The sequence below is a fragment of the Acanthaster planci genome, unplaced genomic scaffold, assembly GCF_054643075.1.
Source record: "Acanthaster planci isolate LZ-2023a unplaced genomic scaffold, COTS_SCS Contig58, whole genome shotgun sequence".
NCBI lineage: Eukaryota > Metazoa > Echinodermata > Asteroidea > Valvatida > Acanthasteridae > Acanthaster > Acanthaster planci.
This window is the reverse complement of record NW_028257681.1, coordinates 14,140-30,304: the sequence shown is the minus strand read 5'-3', so window position 1 is coordinate 30,304 and position 16,165 is coordinate 14,140. Positions and strand designations below refer to the sequence as shown.

Here is a 16,165-nt window from a genome sequence, read left to right as displayed (position 1 = left end):
ACGTTTTCCATAGTGTATGACGGTTCACTTACTGTAAACGTTTAATCCACTGTGCTTGTTTTTTTGCTCTTGTCAATAAAAACCTGGAAATCAAAAGTACAGAGTGCAAATTATTTTGTGTTCTGTTATATTTTGCTTTGATTTAATCTCGATGTGCCGAAAAAGCAGCAAAAAGCACTTTTTTAAATCCCCATCAAAACAAAATGGCCGCCACCATTCTCTGGGTCTATAGGGTGCACCACTAAAAATAATTCCTATAGATAGCAGTGATAAATCCCCATACTTCACAAATATTTCAAAAATACAACTCTCATAGGTGTTCAGGCTGCACAGAAAAATGATGTTCCACATGTCCTCTTTCATTTTCCTGTCAATTTTTGGGGGATTGACCAATGAATTTTTGAGAAATTTTCACCAGAAGCAGACCACCCCTAAAATGCAGAAAATGTCCCTGTCCAGAAAAGTAGCCATTTTGAAACCCCCCCCCTGGTCAAAATGGCTCAAATAGTGCCACTTTCAAACCCGATCGCATCCAAATTGCTCAGAATGGGAAGCCTTGAGTTCGGCCCAGAGGTTCAGTCTCATATTTCTTCAATTCCTCAGTTTCATGGCTCTCAGGACCTTCTAATATAGAATATTTTGAGTGACATATTTCTGTCCTAAATACGAGGGTGCATTCTTCATACTCGTTAACGGAAGTCAAGGACAAACTGGTCTATTCTACACTGGAAGTCGGTCAAGGATCAGGGGTCAAACTGGTTTTTACTAAATACCTTTACTACTGGTTTGGGTCTTGGGACTCTAGTGAGTGGCAGGTGCTGGCATCCTTTAAATGCTGTTTAATCCCCCGATACACCCTTGCATACACTTTTTGTGTTGAAATTCGATTCGTTTTGGATTTGAATGTACCTAAATTCTTTTTCTTCCATCCACCACAATATTTGTCAATATTGTAAATCAATCTCTCTCTCTCTCTCTCGTTTGCTTTGCATATCTTCACCATACGAAAGTCTCAAGACTGCATTCAAAGCAGAGTCTTATAATAACTAACGCATTCGGTCGTAAAGAATTCCCGTTATACTTTCAGATAGTCTGGCTGCCAGAGGGGTGAACTGTGTTTTTTTGATATATAATGTTTCTTTGCATTTTGAAAAAAGGGCCCCTACTTTTGAAAATCTGAATGGTGACATCTTGTCTGGGTTGGGCAATTTTGGATATTGATTATTTATGTTTTTATCGATATTTTGTCAATACATACTATGCATTCACAGTTGGAAGAAATGAAACATACAAATGTTAACATTATAGATGTTCCATATTTACCTGTTTAAGATGCGTGAAGTAAAACAGCCTTAAAAGTGGGGAAATGAAGCGAGGTGTGATTAGGGTGTGGCCTTGGGCGTGTCTGGGGGCTTGTCTAGGGTTCAAAACAAGTTCATATCAATTTAAACATAAACCCAAAAGAATTTACAGGATTTCTAGTTTTGTCATTTTTCAGTCCAATTACAAGTAGCACGAAGCCTTACTTTCTTAAGAAGGATACTTTTCGGGGGATGGCTTGAGAAGAAAATGATAAAGAGTTTAATCAAATGTAACCCTAATAACAATCTTATCAGATTAATTACAAAGAGTGTCATAGTTATGTTTAGTTTAAACTTAAGACCAACAAGAATGAATGGACTAAAAATAATTATCCTTGAGGCTGCAATTAGTTCTGTTCACCAACCGAAAGTATTTAACATCCCACTACAGGTTTTTCTTATCAAAGGAATGTTATTCGGATGTTAATCATCACTGTTTTCTTCCAAATCGGCAACTGTTTTGGTAAGGGCATTGCAGAAAGTAGCATCTCCTTGGAACAGAAGATGGTGCACGGCAGCCTTACTTTGTGGCATCCAGATCGCATCAACTTGCAAGGTGTATCGCTTGCACAAGAACACTTGATTAATTTCAGCACAGAGGTGGATGCAAGTTCAACACTGTCAGGGACAGTGGTGGGGACAATTGATTTTGCACACTCATCACGAGTAAATCCATACTCTGAAGGATGAAGTGGTGGTGGGTCTGCATCAAGTGCTACTACCTTCCAGATGCATGCTTGCAGATGAGCCCTTTTGACATTTTCCACGAAAGCCTCTGTTGTTGGAGGTAAACTGCCAAGTTTTGGAATGGATGTTCAGCCCTTGCCAGTTTTCTCTGCCCATGACTTTTGATGAGCTTCTGACATGTTTTCACATTTGGAATACCCATATGAGGCACACATGAATTTTGTTGCTTGTTCAATGACATCTGCCAAAGCTGCATTGACATCACCCAGTAAGGACAAGGAATGTTCCTGCTGAAGCCTTTTTACAGCATTTTTCTCACCAGTTGTGGAAAAGCAGGCAGCTGACAGTGCTTAAGCAGCTAACAATTCCAGAACAATAGTCTTGTAGGCCTTAACAGTCTCGTAAATGTCTGAAACAGCTCTTTCCTGAACTAGGGATTCCATCACCACCGGACATGTTAGTTTTTCCTTTAGGTAGTAGTGCAGTAAAAGAACGAAAACATCCGTGTCGTCTGACAAGACTGATATGCCAACTGCTCTGTCTTTGTGACCATCACCATCTGCTGAACAAAAATGTTATCTGCCTCTTCATGTGAAGTTCGCATATCTTCTCTTTGAATGATTGCACCTTTATGTATTTCTACCGGTGTATCATTCTCAGCTGTGATGACTAATCTGTTTAACTCAGTGTATTTTTATCATTATTATTAATAGTTTATTTAAAAAGACTCTCACAGCAAAAATAGCTGAATTGCAGTCATTTTTACAATAAATAGATAGATACACCAGTTATAAAAATATTTGACGTTAAGAATAAGAAACTATAAATTGATTTGAAAATTAACAAGAAGGCAACAATTTTTGCAGGATTAAGAATTACAAGTAGTATCAGAGGTGTTATTAATAGGGGATGAATAGAACAATGAAGTCATAAATGAGAAAAATGGTCAAATTAAGAAACAAACAAAAAAGAAGATAAATCATTTGAAAAGGGTACAAAATAAAAACACCAAAAACACTACCAACAATCTAAGCAAAGCTCAGCAATGGTGATTTTTAAAAGTGTTGTTAAAAACGGTATGGGACTACTTTTGTAACCGTTGGTGCGGCACAGTACAGTGGAAAGCTTGCGGGAATTTCTCAAGTTATTTGCTCAATTAGGAGGCAGCCAATTCTGAAAAGACCTTGACTGTAAAAGATTATTTTCAAAGTTCAGTGTTAGTCGTTCAAGCCTTTCAGTCATTGTAGGAGTTTTAAGTGACGCACAGATTTCTTTGTAAGATTTGTTGTCACACTGGGCATTAGCTGAAATAACCCGTAAAACTTTCTTTTGTAGCCTCTCTAGGCACTCTCTTTGTGTCTTTGTTAGGCTACAGAACCACACTGGAGCAGCATATTCCAGGGCTGGGCGAACATACTGTAACTGTCAGTGGACAACAGGTCTGGCAGAGTGACATGGCACCGTCCTAATTGTCTCAAGATAAAGAGTTTTCTATTAAAAGCAACACGCATCTGCTTGACCTGAAAATCCCTTTTCATATCCCTTTGTAGATAAATCCCTAACAGCTTAACACTGTCTGCCTGCTTGACAATAGTGTTATCAATATGAAAAGCAGGTATAGCGGTTGGTGTTCTTCGAATGAAGGCTGGCTCACTTGGATTGCGTGTATGAGTTCTGGTTTCGTATGTTGGCGACGGCGAGCTGCAGGTAATGATATTTTATATTGTTTGACAAAGTCGATTAAAAATGATTTTTTTAAATCGATTAAAACCTGATAACACAGAATGATGTTGTGATCTGGTTCTTGGTTTTTTATTCATGTTCATATTTATATATAAGTAATTAATTTTTTTTTTTTCTTGAAACCTCAAGTTTCCATTTTAGGGGGTGGAGGTTTTTTGTTTTTTCCGGGGCGACAAAGATTTTTATACAGGGTGAGAAACTTTTTCATTTTTCCGCTGGGGGATGTCCCAGGAAGAGGGGGTCAGGAAGGTATAGGAGGGTAAAGTTGATCTGGTACTGTCCTTCATCTACTACTCAGGTAAAAATGGAATTTTGGCTGCCGGACTAATGTAGTCTTTCATCCATGCTTTCTGTTTAAAAGACAGAACTCTGTGAACTTGTTTCAATTCTAAACCCAGTTGCAAATATAATTGCAAATTTTGAAAATGTAATTTATGTTTTTCCTTCAATCAATTGTTTCTAATACACTGATAACCATTCGTTTGGTATCGGAATGTTCTCAGGATTGTGTTCATCATACAAATGTTGGGGATAATCCAAGGTTACTTCAAACATGTAGCCAGTAGGACTGTAAGAGTCCACTTGTAAAATATAATCGCGAACAAATTTCTCCAGATTTTTTCTCATTTAAATTTGTCCACAGGCATTGGTTCTGACATTGTCCAACCATAAAAAATTATTTTTATCTAAATCTGTAATATACATCGAATGTTCGCTTGACTGGTAATCTGGCAAATATTTATTGTTTGGTTTAGCGTAACGTTTAGCTCCCACAGAAGAAATGCCACAGCATTCAAGCACATTCAAGGAACAGATGCTTGTCAACGTCTGCATTTAGCAACTCAAGTTCTCCTTGGGGAATATTTCAACATTCTCTATCCACTGGTACAAGTTTCATGACCATATTTTGGTGGGTTGAAAGAAGGCAAGAGTTTGAGTTGGTCACGGTTCCTATTTTCTCATTTCCAACATTGTCTGTACTGTACGCTGCACATTCGGTCGTAGGTAGGCTCCATATGTCTTAGCTTATTAAATCCAAAATTATCCATATGAGCCAATTAGGGTGTCCTCTTCAACAGAATATGTTTCTCTACACACTGGTACAATTTTCAAGACTATATTTTGACAGATGAGACCGCTCTCATCAAAAGAAGGGAAGAGTTTGAGTTGGTCACACTTTGTATTTTGAGATTTCCCCGTTGTCCTTACGTTAAGCCAAGTGTTTTCTGAGGCAGATAAGACCTATATATCTCAGCTTAGAAAATCAAGAAATTTTTCAAATGAGACTATCGTGGTGTCATGTGAAATATGTTTCTCTACACACTGGTGCAAGTTTCATGACCATATTTTGACGGGTTAGAGAATTATCTTGGAAAGAAGGTAAGCGTTTGAGTTGGTCACGTTTCCTATTTTCTAATTTCTCACATTGTCTGTAGTGTGCGCTGCATGTTTGGTCGTGGGTAGGCTCTATAATCTCAGCTTAGAAAATCCAAAAATGTCCCAAATGAGCCAATAGTGGTGTCATCCAAAAGACAACATGTTTCTCTATCCACTGATAAAAGCTTTATGACCATATTTTGAGGAGTTAGAGAATTATCTTGGGAAAAAAACAAAAGTTGGAGTGTGTCACGCATACTATTTTCTCATTTCCTACATTGTAATGTACTGTACGCTGCACGTTGGGTGGGCCGACAGGTGGCTCTAAATATCTCAGTTTAGAAAATTCTAAAATTGTCCGAATGAGCCAGTCGTGGGGTCATCTGAAAGAGAATAGCATTTTGTATCCACTGGTACAAGTTTCATGATGATTTTTGACGGGTTAGAGAATTATCTTTGGAAAAAAGAAGAGAGTGTGTGTTATTTGATTCCATACCCAGTGGTACAAGTTTCATGACCATATTTTGACGGCTTAAAGAAGTATCTTGGAAAGAAGGCAAGAGTTTGAGTTGGTCACGCATACTATTTTCCTATTTCCCATATTTTGTGTATTGCATTTTGGGTTGTTGGTAGGCTCTATATATCTCCGCTTAGAAAATCCAACTATTCTCCAAATCAGCCAATCGTGGTGTCATCCGAAAGAGAATATTCACTACGAACGGGTGGAAGTTTCAGGACCATTTATTGGTTAGTTGGAGAATTATCTTCAAAAGGAGGCAATAGTGTGTGTTAGGCATTCTATTTTCTCATTTCCCAAATTGTCTCTACCGTACGCTCCATATTGGGTCGTGGGTAGGCTCTAAATATCCCTGCTTAAAAAATCTAACAATTTTTGAACGAGCCAATTGTGGTGTCATCTTAAAAAGAATATGTTTCTCTTCCCACTGATAACAGTTTCCTGACCAAATGTTGACGGGTTAGACCATTATCATTAAAAAAAGGGAAGAGTTTGAGTCGGTCATACTTTGTATTTCGAGATTTCGACTTTTTCCTTACGTTACGCTAAGTGTTCTGTGAGGCAGATGGCTCCTATATATCTCACCTTATAAAATCCAACAATACTCTAAATCAGACAATTGTGGTGTCATGTCAAAGAAACGATGTTTTTCTATCCACTGGTGCAAGTTTCATGACCATATATTGGTTAGTTCGAGAAATATCTCGGAAAGAAGGCGAGAGTTAGAGTGTGTTACGCATTCTGTTTTCTCATTTCCCACATAATCTGTACTGTACGCTCCATATTGGGTCGTGGGTAGGCTCTATATATCCCTGTTTAAAAAATCTAACAATTTTTGGAACGAGACAATCGTGGCGTCATCTTCAAGAGAATATGTTTCTCTACCCATGTGTGCAAGTTTAATGACCCTCCTGTTTGCAGTCGTTGAAGCAGTTGAGCAGGGGAAGAATTCATCATGTACATCTCAGCAGCAAGCATGGGGCCAAGGTCCGAAGAACTACAACCTGTCCATGATTGCCAGTTTGCCAAGAACATAAAGATTGTTGGTGTAAAGGCTGATGTAACTCAGCAAACGTCTAGAAGCAGTAGAAATTACAGGTCAGAATTAGAGCCCAAAGTTTTGGCACATCGAAACAAAAGGCCAGTATCTGCCTTTAACAATGATGCACTAGCAGATATTACCAATGGTAATTGTGGAATGATGATGTATATCAAACAACAGGCAGACCCTGCACACCAGACACCTAAAATTAATGCATATGTAAAGCAGGAGGAGGTTGAAACAACTCGAAGTGTCTTAACTGTCAAAGAAGCATATCAAAAGTCCAGTGGGGGGAGTGCCGATGATGTCATCGAGGAACTTGAACTGAATCATCACCAGTAGATACTGTTGGCGAATGATACAAAGAAACAAGCATCCTCTACCTTGTGGACACAGCATCGTATAGGATGAATAACAGCAAGTGTAGCAGGAGATTGTGCTGCATCCATTAAGGAAAACGGTTTGTCAGGCCATTCCCAAATAGCTAAAGTCAGGGGCTACTATGATTCGCAACACTCATCTGCTCTTATCTGGAGTAGAATGCAGGAACCTGTAGCAAGAAAACAATATGTAGCATGACACAGGCTTCATTATAAACACAAGGGTGCTACCTGTGAAGAGACGGGTCTGTGGGTCAATATCGATTGCCCATATGTTGCGGCTTCACATGACAGTATTGTCAGGTGCCATGTTTGTGGGGATGGCCTGTTAGAAATTAAAAACCCATACACCCACAGACTCTGTGAGATTCAAGACTTCTCAACCAAGAAGGGATCTTGCCTGACAATGGAGAATGGAATGCTGCAAACTTCGTCGGACACACATATACTATACCCAAGTACAAGTTCAGATGTGGTGAACCGGATACAGTTGGACCGATTTTATTGTCAGAACTGTCAGTAAATACAACAATTTTCATGCAGAATGTATTCAGTTTGAAAAAGAGTTCATTGCTAGTTTGAAACCAAAATTGTACATATTTTTAGTTAAGGAAATTCTCAAAGAATTTGGAACAAGTTCAGTACAAAACATTTTTCGGGATCCTTCTATCCGTAAAATCATTGATAGTGTTTTGTGCATGTTTGAGGAGAGTGTGAAAATGAACCCATCTGCTTCTAATGTAACATGTGGATTCTGTACTGAGGAATGTGAAAGCAACCCTAGGGAGGGTAGTCGAAATAGCACTGGGTGTGATGTTTGCATGCGATGGTTCCACTATGGCTGTGTTGGCATAACTGGTTTGGAAGCATTTCTCAAGAAGCGGAAGTCTGTTTGAAAGTGTGCCTCATGCAGCTCTCAAAAAAAGGGCAGAAAAAGACTGCGATAGTTGAGGCTTCGAATAATGTAGTAATCTGGGAAGGATCTCCACAAAAGAACACTTGACACTGTGTGCATATGCTCCATGAGACCATGTTGTCTAAAAATAAGGCTTTATATTTTCACTGTCTAAGATTACTGTTTAAGACATTATTTCTTTGTGGGTGCTACTAAGGCGCTGCAGAGGAAAATAAGTGATTTTGTATGGAAAATCCATATGCATGTATGTGTCCAACCACCATTGGGTTCTTAAATGATGCGTCCTTGGTAGCCCGAGATTGACAACATACATGTAGTTCCAGGTGGCATTCATACTGTTGTGTTTCTATGTGAAAAGAAAGTACACTGAAATTTAAAATTAAAAGAAAAGTAACAATGAAAAGAAAGTGCTCTTTAGTTTTCCATGTTGTAATTATTTTCCATTCATCTCACTGAAAATATTCATGTAGATGGGCATCCCAAGACAATGTCAGAACAATTGGTAAATTATAAAAGGGCTGCATGGCACCATAACAATTATATGTGCTCAGAAATTATTTTGACAAGATTCATCAAGCAATTAGAGCAGTTTTGAGCACTGATTGTATACACAGTTTTGTATATGTCAGAATAATGGTATTTGGTAGAAAGCTGTTGCTTGTGCTTGTAATTAAGTACAAGAAAAAAATACAAAAAGCCAAGTCTCCCTTCAATATTTTACTTAGTTTGCTAGGATGAAAGAGGAACAAGTACTGGTGGAAGGTTGACTATGGCAGAGCTCACCACAAGGACTGACTCCATAGGATCAACCATTGGCAGTGGAATTGGACCTTTTAGTATTGCGAATTCCTTCAATCGGCCAATTGCCCTTTCAACATGGATGCGAGCATTGGCAACAGTTTTTGTTCTTGTGTCCTCAGACTCTGTGAACTGAGATGAACTGCTGGTTGTTCGCATGAGTGGGGGAATTATGAGTTTCACACTTTTATGCAGTAACAGTTCTTGGATATTAAAACCACGATCAGCCATTAGAATGTCATTTGGTTCCAGTTTGTCGATAATTTTAGTCATCTTAACAAGCTTCTTATCAGATATATTTCCTCCTGTAGGTTTGGAAATAAAAGAAATAGTGCCCACTGTTGTGATACCAACAAGGCACTTCAGAGTTGGCCGGGATTTATATTGATTGTACACCTGTGCATTAGATGCAGCTAGTGAGGGCCTATTAATCTGAATCTCTGTGCTGTCAATCGTGCAGCAAACTGTACCCTTATATGAAAACACTGGGGGTAGTATTTTAAGATTTCTTCTTCACTAGGACAGTATATGAGTGGTTGAGGTTCCTTGTCAAGGAAGGGTACCCAAGTGGATATTACTTGTGACACTGTGCTCTGGGAAACCCAAAAACGAAATGCCAAGTCTTTTTCTCGGAGATTAAGTCTTAGTTTCATGAGCGTCATCAGAAATTCATTCTCTAATGCTAGTGATCTTTTGGGTCCTGGTTTTCCAAGGTTATTCTTTTGGTATTTTTTGTCTGTCTGGGACACTTTGCCTTTGTAGTACTGCATATTACTTGCATTATGCTTAACTTCTTGAAAAAAGCCATTGAAAAAGAGCATAATTTGGGAGTCCAGTATAAAGTTTCAAAAGTTCATCTGAATGGCAAATGTCACTCATTGATAGGTTGGTTTTTTTGCCTTAGATTCCTGTTTGAGTCTCTCCACATCATTTTTAGCCTCATTCAATCTGTTGTTTAGTTCATTGCACTGAATATCTTTATTATGCAATTCGTCTTCCTGATGATTAACATAGCCTGAACTGAAAACAGTTTTCTTAATACACGGGAGTTGTGCATAGCAGTGGTCATGCTCAACTCTGGCAACTTCGATATCTACCGGATACACCTAAATGCCAACTGATCTTAACCGGCTTGTTCTAGTCTTCTTATTTGGCTGTGGTGTAGTTGGACTTGATGCCTTCCGCTCTACTGGTGGACGTCTTGACATATCCGGTTCAGTCTTGTAACCCTTCAGAAACAATGTTGGATGTGGATCAACAGGAAATGGCTCTTCATATTTGAAATGGTTGCTGCAGACTTAAGTTGATGTAGTAACTTTGTAATTCTTCCGTTGAAGAAGTTGGGTCCAAACAGGAAAGTGTTTCTCGTTCCTGCAGATGTGGAACTTTAATACCTTTATATGACCCTTGATCACATACCTACATGTGAAGAAAATGATAAACAATACCATTGACTTTAATTGGGATGAAGACACATGACTAAGGCAATATTAAAAACATGCTCAGCATCCTATCTTTTCAACAAAAAGGAAGGAGGAGGTCCTTTTTTTTTACAGGCCACTACACCCAATGTGCAATTATGACCAGTTGATTTTTGTTAAATCTTACCGCCATTTTAACCGTGCAAATAGACAGAGGCCAAAAGGATGTCACTGTGCATAAACAGAATGCTATTAAAACATTACGGCCGGACCTGGCCCTCATACGCATTGCATTAAATACAGTCAGACATGTCGGAGAACTGAACAGAACATTAGGAAAAAAATTTTGTTCAGTTACCACAGTGATGTTCACGAATGTACATAAAGCAACAAAGTTGTATCAAAGGAGGTTTGCACGTGTAACTAGAAGAATTCCAGAGAGCCGTAAATGTCAGCCCAGGTCCTAGGCCTAACCACAGGAGAACTAAAAAAGCCTAAAGGGAATGTACGTGTACATGTACGTACTGCTGCACAATGTCACGAGTAGAACAAGACCGGGGTAAGAGCGCTTTGGCAAGTATAGTTTTACACTTTCAAATATTGAGGTATTCATGTGCTTCAACAAATTACACACCTGTCTGGATGTTGTCGAGTATTGTCACAACCAAACACAGCACAGTGATCTCCAATTCCCATTGTAAACGGCAAACAAAAACTGCAACCAAACTTGGGGAATCCATTGTTATGAGAATTTCACTCGGACTGTCCAAACGTAAGCGCGCGGTGGCACCTTGTCAACCCTTGTATATCCCATGATTCCTTGCGGTCGCTATTTGTGATAAACCTTATGTATGGCAGCCATGCTGGCAGACTGCATCATTTACGCCTACTTACAACTATTTATACAACACCACTGACACTATGGTAAGTTGAAGTTGAGAACATTTTAAGGATTTCTCAAAAATTGTTGGAGGGGGGTCGGCATTTGCATGCTAATTCTTTGCCTACAAGACGCATCAAGATTGTAGGCATATTATCTGTGATTAGCTTTTGAATGTTTACATTTTGCCTACATTGGTTATTTGGATTTTTAAAAGTCTGATTTGAATCATGGCTACAGATGAGTGTCTGTTTGTGTGGAAGTTTAATTGCCAGCAAGATTCCAGCAAGTCGGTGGAAGCTGGGCCTCAACGGATATAATCAATCATTAGCTGTAGCAAAGAATACGGTGATGATTTACACAAAAACTCCAACTACAACTCAATGAAAACAGTTCTCTGCATGTTCGGTGTCATAAGAAACTGTGTGTCTATATACACATCAGATTACAGGTTAGTAGACATCTGAAATGAACGGCTAAATGTGCAGAGAACCTCATTCCACCAAAGAGGCAATGCAAATGTGATGTCCCACTGTTCCTTTCCAAACAGCATTGTCTGTTTTGTGGGCTTGAATACAATGTCACTAAAGGCAAAAACACCCTAGCAGATGGAGAAAAGCTGCAGTATGTAGAACTGCGGACTGTGGTCCCGGTGCAAAAACATTCAAAGATTCCATTATAGCTACTTTGTGCCCAGCAGGGTGATACGTGGGCAAGTGAAGTTTTGGTTCATGTCCAGGGGACACTTAATGATCTGCACACCGCTGATGCTTGCTATCATGTTGACTGTATGACCAAGTTTATGTCAAAAAAGTCAGTAGAACGAGCTGCAAGTTAGTTTGTGAAACAAGCGTATGATTTTGATGAAGCATTTGAAGCACTCATAGAAGATCTCAGTCAAAATAAATCTGAAATGGGGAACTCAGCTGCATTGTTTGAGTTTTACCAGTCACATGGACGTCACAAAGTTTCCCGCCGACAACTCATCCAGCAGGTTTCAGATTATTTTGGCAATGATCTTCTTGTGTTGTCATGTCAGGGTATTTCCAGCATTGTTATGTTCCGTGATAAGGCTTCAGTGTTTTTGAAGGTTAATGCAGATTAAGAAGATGATGACATCGATCGTAAACTGAACAAAGTTAAAAGAAAAATAGCTCAGGAAGTTGAAGCTTTGCCTTTGCCAGACGAAACAAGGTACAATATTTCACTGAATAAACACATTGCTATGGATTGTGTGAGTGACACAGTGCTTGCTCTTCTCTCCAAACTGTCTCCCAAATTAGATAAAACTCTACCAGCAGTGCTAATTGGTATCATTCTCACAAATGTTCTGACTAATCATCCAACTACCCTGCAAGTTGCTCTTGGAGCACTGCTAAACGACTCCAAAGCACTTGTAAATTAAATGCACAATTTTGGTGTCATCTGCATGTATGATTAACTTCTGCGCTTCAAGAATTCGGCTGCAACTGCAGCAACAAAGAAACCTTCACTCACAAGAATTTCAGAGGCCAGGTTTGGTATGGTGCAGGTTGTTTTAGAAAACTTCGAGAATGGAAAGTTGTCAACACATTCCTTAGCAGTTCTTCTCACTCAACCAGAACACAGTGAGTCACATAGTGTACCAGTATGTGCAGAGTTGCACATGGTGATGAGTTTTGTTGGCTTGGTTGGAACCCTTATGGCAGAAACGGGGCTAAGAGATATCATGGAAGCAGCATTGAGTAGGACTGCAAAGATGCTAAGTTAAAAGAAATTTCCACAGAATGTTAAAGCACTTCGCATAGTAGCACAGGAAATATTGAGGAAGATAATAACATACTGTATGGAGGACTTGAGTGCTATCCTACAAGACTTGGCATGCAAAAGCAAATCTGCTAAGTTGTGGATAGACTGTCTTATCAAACCTGTCTTCATCATGATGATGTATATCAGAGGTGAGAGGGAAGCGGAGTGGCCACTCCATCTTCAAGCTGTTAACCTTATGTTGCCATTTTTTTGCAGCTGGGCATGTAATTATGCAAGATAAGGGTTGTACTATCTGAGAGACATGCAATCATTGCCATCACCCATCCTGAGTCACTTAATGGAGGGACAGCATGTCATGCGACACACTCAGGGGATATGGAACAGCATATGGAGTGATATGTTTATTGAGGTATGGTCATGGCCCAAGTGGAATCATAGGCATCACCCTCCGTCCTGAGACCCTCAAAACCTAAGCATTAGGCCTGCACACATGTATTCAGTTTGCATCTGATGTTGCTTCCCTGAGTAATAAAGAACACGTCAGTTTGACTCACTCACAAGGAAGAAGCAAAATCAAGAATTGCTGCAGACAAAGCTGAGAGGGAAAACATCAGAAACAAGTTTGAAATGTTCATTGACCCCTCTCAGCATGCTGATGAAATAGTTAACATTGCCAGTGGTCGACTTGCAAAGCCTACAGTGAATGTTCATGAAGCTGTAAAGATAGGAAAACAACAAAAGGAGAAATTTGAGAGTGGTTGGCCTGAAGCTTTCCACAGCAAGATACCTAAAGTGATTAAGATACTTGAGGTGACCAAAAAAACATCTTGCTGTTGGCTCCACAAAGGTGTATGACACAAGTCTCATCCATTCAAGAGTGGTGGGTCTCCAAGCCAGTTCAAGGGAAATTGACATTTGTGACATCCTGGCTCATGAACTGGCGCCTGTTCCAACAGCAGTGTTGGGGAAATGGAAATTGCAAAGGGCAAATCTCAGCTGAAGAGAATGCTTCAAAAGGAGGTCTCCATCAGGCACACATCCTGCATATCCTGTACAATCATTGATGGCTCGGCAATTCTGTATGTTGTTCACTGGCCGGTCAGTGGTACTGTTAGTGACTTTTTGGCCAACAAACTTACTGCTGGTGATGTGTATCTAGTATTTGACAATATAGGGACTTCAGTACTAAGATTTGTACTCAATCAGGCAGGGCTGCAATAGCAAGCAGAGTGCATCAGCTGGGACAACATGTGAAACTCCCCCAAGAATGTCATCCTGACAGTTCCAGCAAACAAGAAGCAGTTCATTGCTGCAATTTGTGACGCCTTTATCCAAGACAAACAATTCCATCAACACTACACCCAGTTGAACAGATTAATAATCACAGCTAAGAATGATACACCGTTGGAAATACATAAAAGTGCAATCATTCAAAGAGAAGATATGCAAACTTCACATGAAGAGGTAGATAACATTCTTGTTCAGCAGATGGTGATGGTCGCAAACACAGAGCAGTTGGCATATCAGTCTTGTCAGACGACACGGATATTTTCGTTCATATACTGCACTACTCCCTAAAGGAAGAACTGACTTGTCTGGTGGTGACGGAATTCCCAGTTCAGCAAAGAGCTGTTTCAGACATTTACAAGATTGTTGAAGCCTACAAGTAAATTGTTCCAGGATTGTTAGCTGCTTAAGCACTGTCAGGATGTGACACAGTTGCTTGCTGTTCTGGAATTTGTAAGAAAACTGCTGTAAAAATGCTTCAGCAGGAACAATCCTTGTCCTTACTGGGTGATGTCAACGCAGCTTTGGCAGATGTCATTGAACAAGCAACAAAATTCATGTGTGCCTGCTGTGGGTTTTTCGATTGCGAAAACATGACAGAAGCTCATCAAAAGTCATGGGCAAAGAAAACTGGCAAAGGCTGAACATCCATTCCAAAACTTAGCAGTTTACCTCCAACAACAGAGGCTTTCGTGGAAAATGTCAAAAGGGCTCATCTGCAAGCATGCATCTGGAAGGCAGCACTTGATGCAGTCCCACCACATTTTGATCCTTCAGTGTATGGATTTACTCATGATGAGTGTGCAAAATCAATGGTTCCAGTCAGCGCGCAGCACACGCAATAATGAGACACTTCTCAAAGTTTTATTTGCAGCTTCACAGCGGTCTCGGACCCTCCGAGAATTCAAGAACATTGGCGAGGGTTCAGTAGTAACCCTAGAAAAAAGGACGGGAAACCCAACTGAATGCAGTGTTGGGCCAACATGGAGTGGTAAGTGAAAGTTTGACATTTTCCGCATCCAAAAATACATACTTTTAATCGTAAATCAGTCTAAAATGTGAGTAATTCACATGGTATAATTGTCAGACTTTTCTGGAGGTACATGTAGCTCTACTCCTTAAGTGAACCCGACTATTTCGAGATATTTAGGGACAAAATTGGTCCATTGCCGGACTAATCGAGAGCTAGACTTTCAAACGAACCCACTTCCAGCTCTGCAGGTTTGACCGTTGAATTTTATTTCTGTATCAAACTTTCGCAAAACTTACTTATTTCAATTGCCGATTGTAAAAAAGTTGTTGATGTCACCAATGGAATTTGTGCACTGCTAGCATTGAAATGATGACTTGAAGTATATGTACGTGGACACATGTGGTGATGTCGACATTGGTTTCCCTAACCATTGACATGACATGCCACATGGTCAGGTGGATATTTTCGGCGTAGGCCCGGGTGCTTCTTTGCTTGACGTGACAAAAATTGATTTAGGCTTTTTTATAAGACTTTGGAAAATATTCCATATACAGATACATTGGTACATTACATGTGTATCCATCAAAGTCGACATTTACCATCTGTACATGCCATTTTTACATGTGTCCCCATGCCTTCTCATGATCACAAACAGTTCTCAGTTGAAGAAAATGGTATCAATTTTTTTATATTAATTTTTTCTTTGTAGGCCTACATACAATGTGACAAACTTACATGTATAATAAAATGGAGTTGAGAATGGCATGTAGCAACAATGTAAGAACTTGGAAGTGTTACCGAAAAATTTACAGTTAAGAGATTATGAACATGTACATGACTGAGATATATTCATATTGTGGTGAAAATCGCCAGGATATTTTAATATTAGCAGACTTTGAAGGGAATGGTGTTGAGATAACTAACCTCAGTGAATGCCATGGATGCTTAAGTTTATCTCAAGACCTCTGCCAAATTAATCACACCTGTACCTTCTGATATTCCATGATTTCTTCATGTAGAACACTCTCTATTAA

At 39.5% G+C, this 16,165-nt stretch overlaps 1 pseudogene; it reads right to left on the bottom strand.

The window, feature by feature from the left end:
• Positions 1-9,234: 9,234 nt before the first annotated feature.
• On the bottom strand, positions 9,235-10,938 carry LOC147795358 (uncharacterized; annotated as a pseudogene).
• Between the last annotated feature and the right edge of the window lie 5,227 nt (positions 10,939-16,165).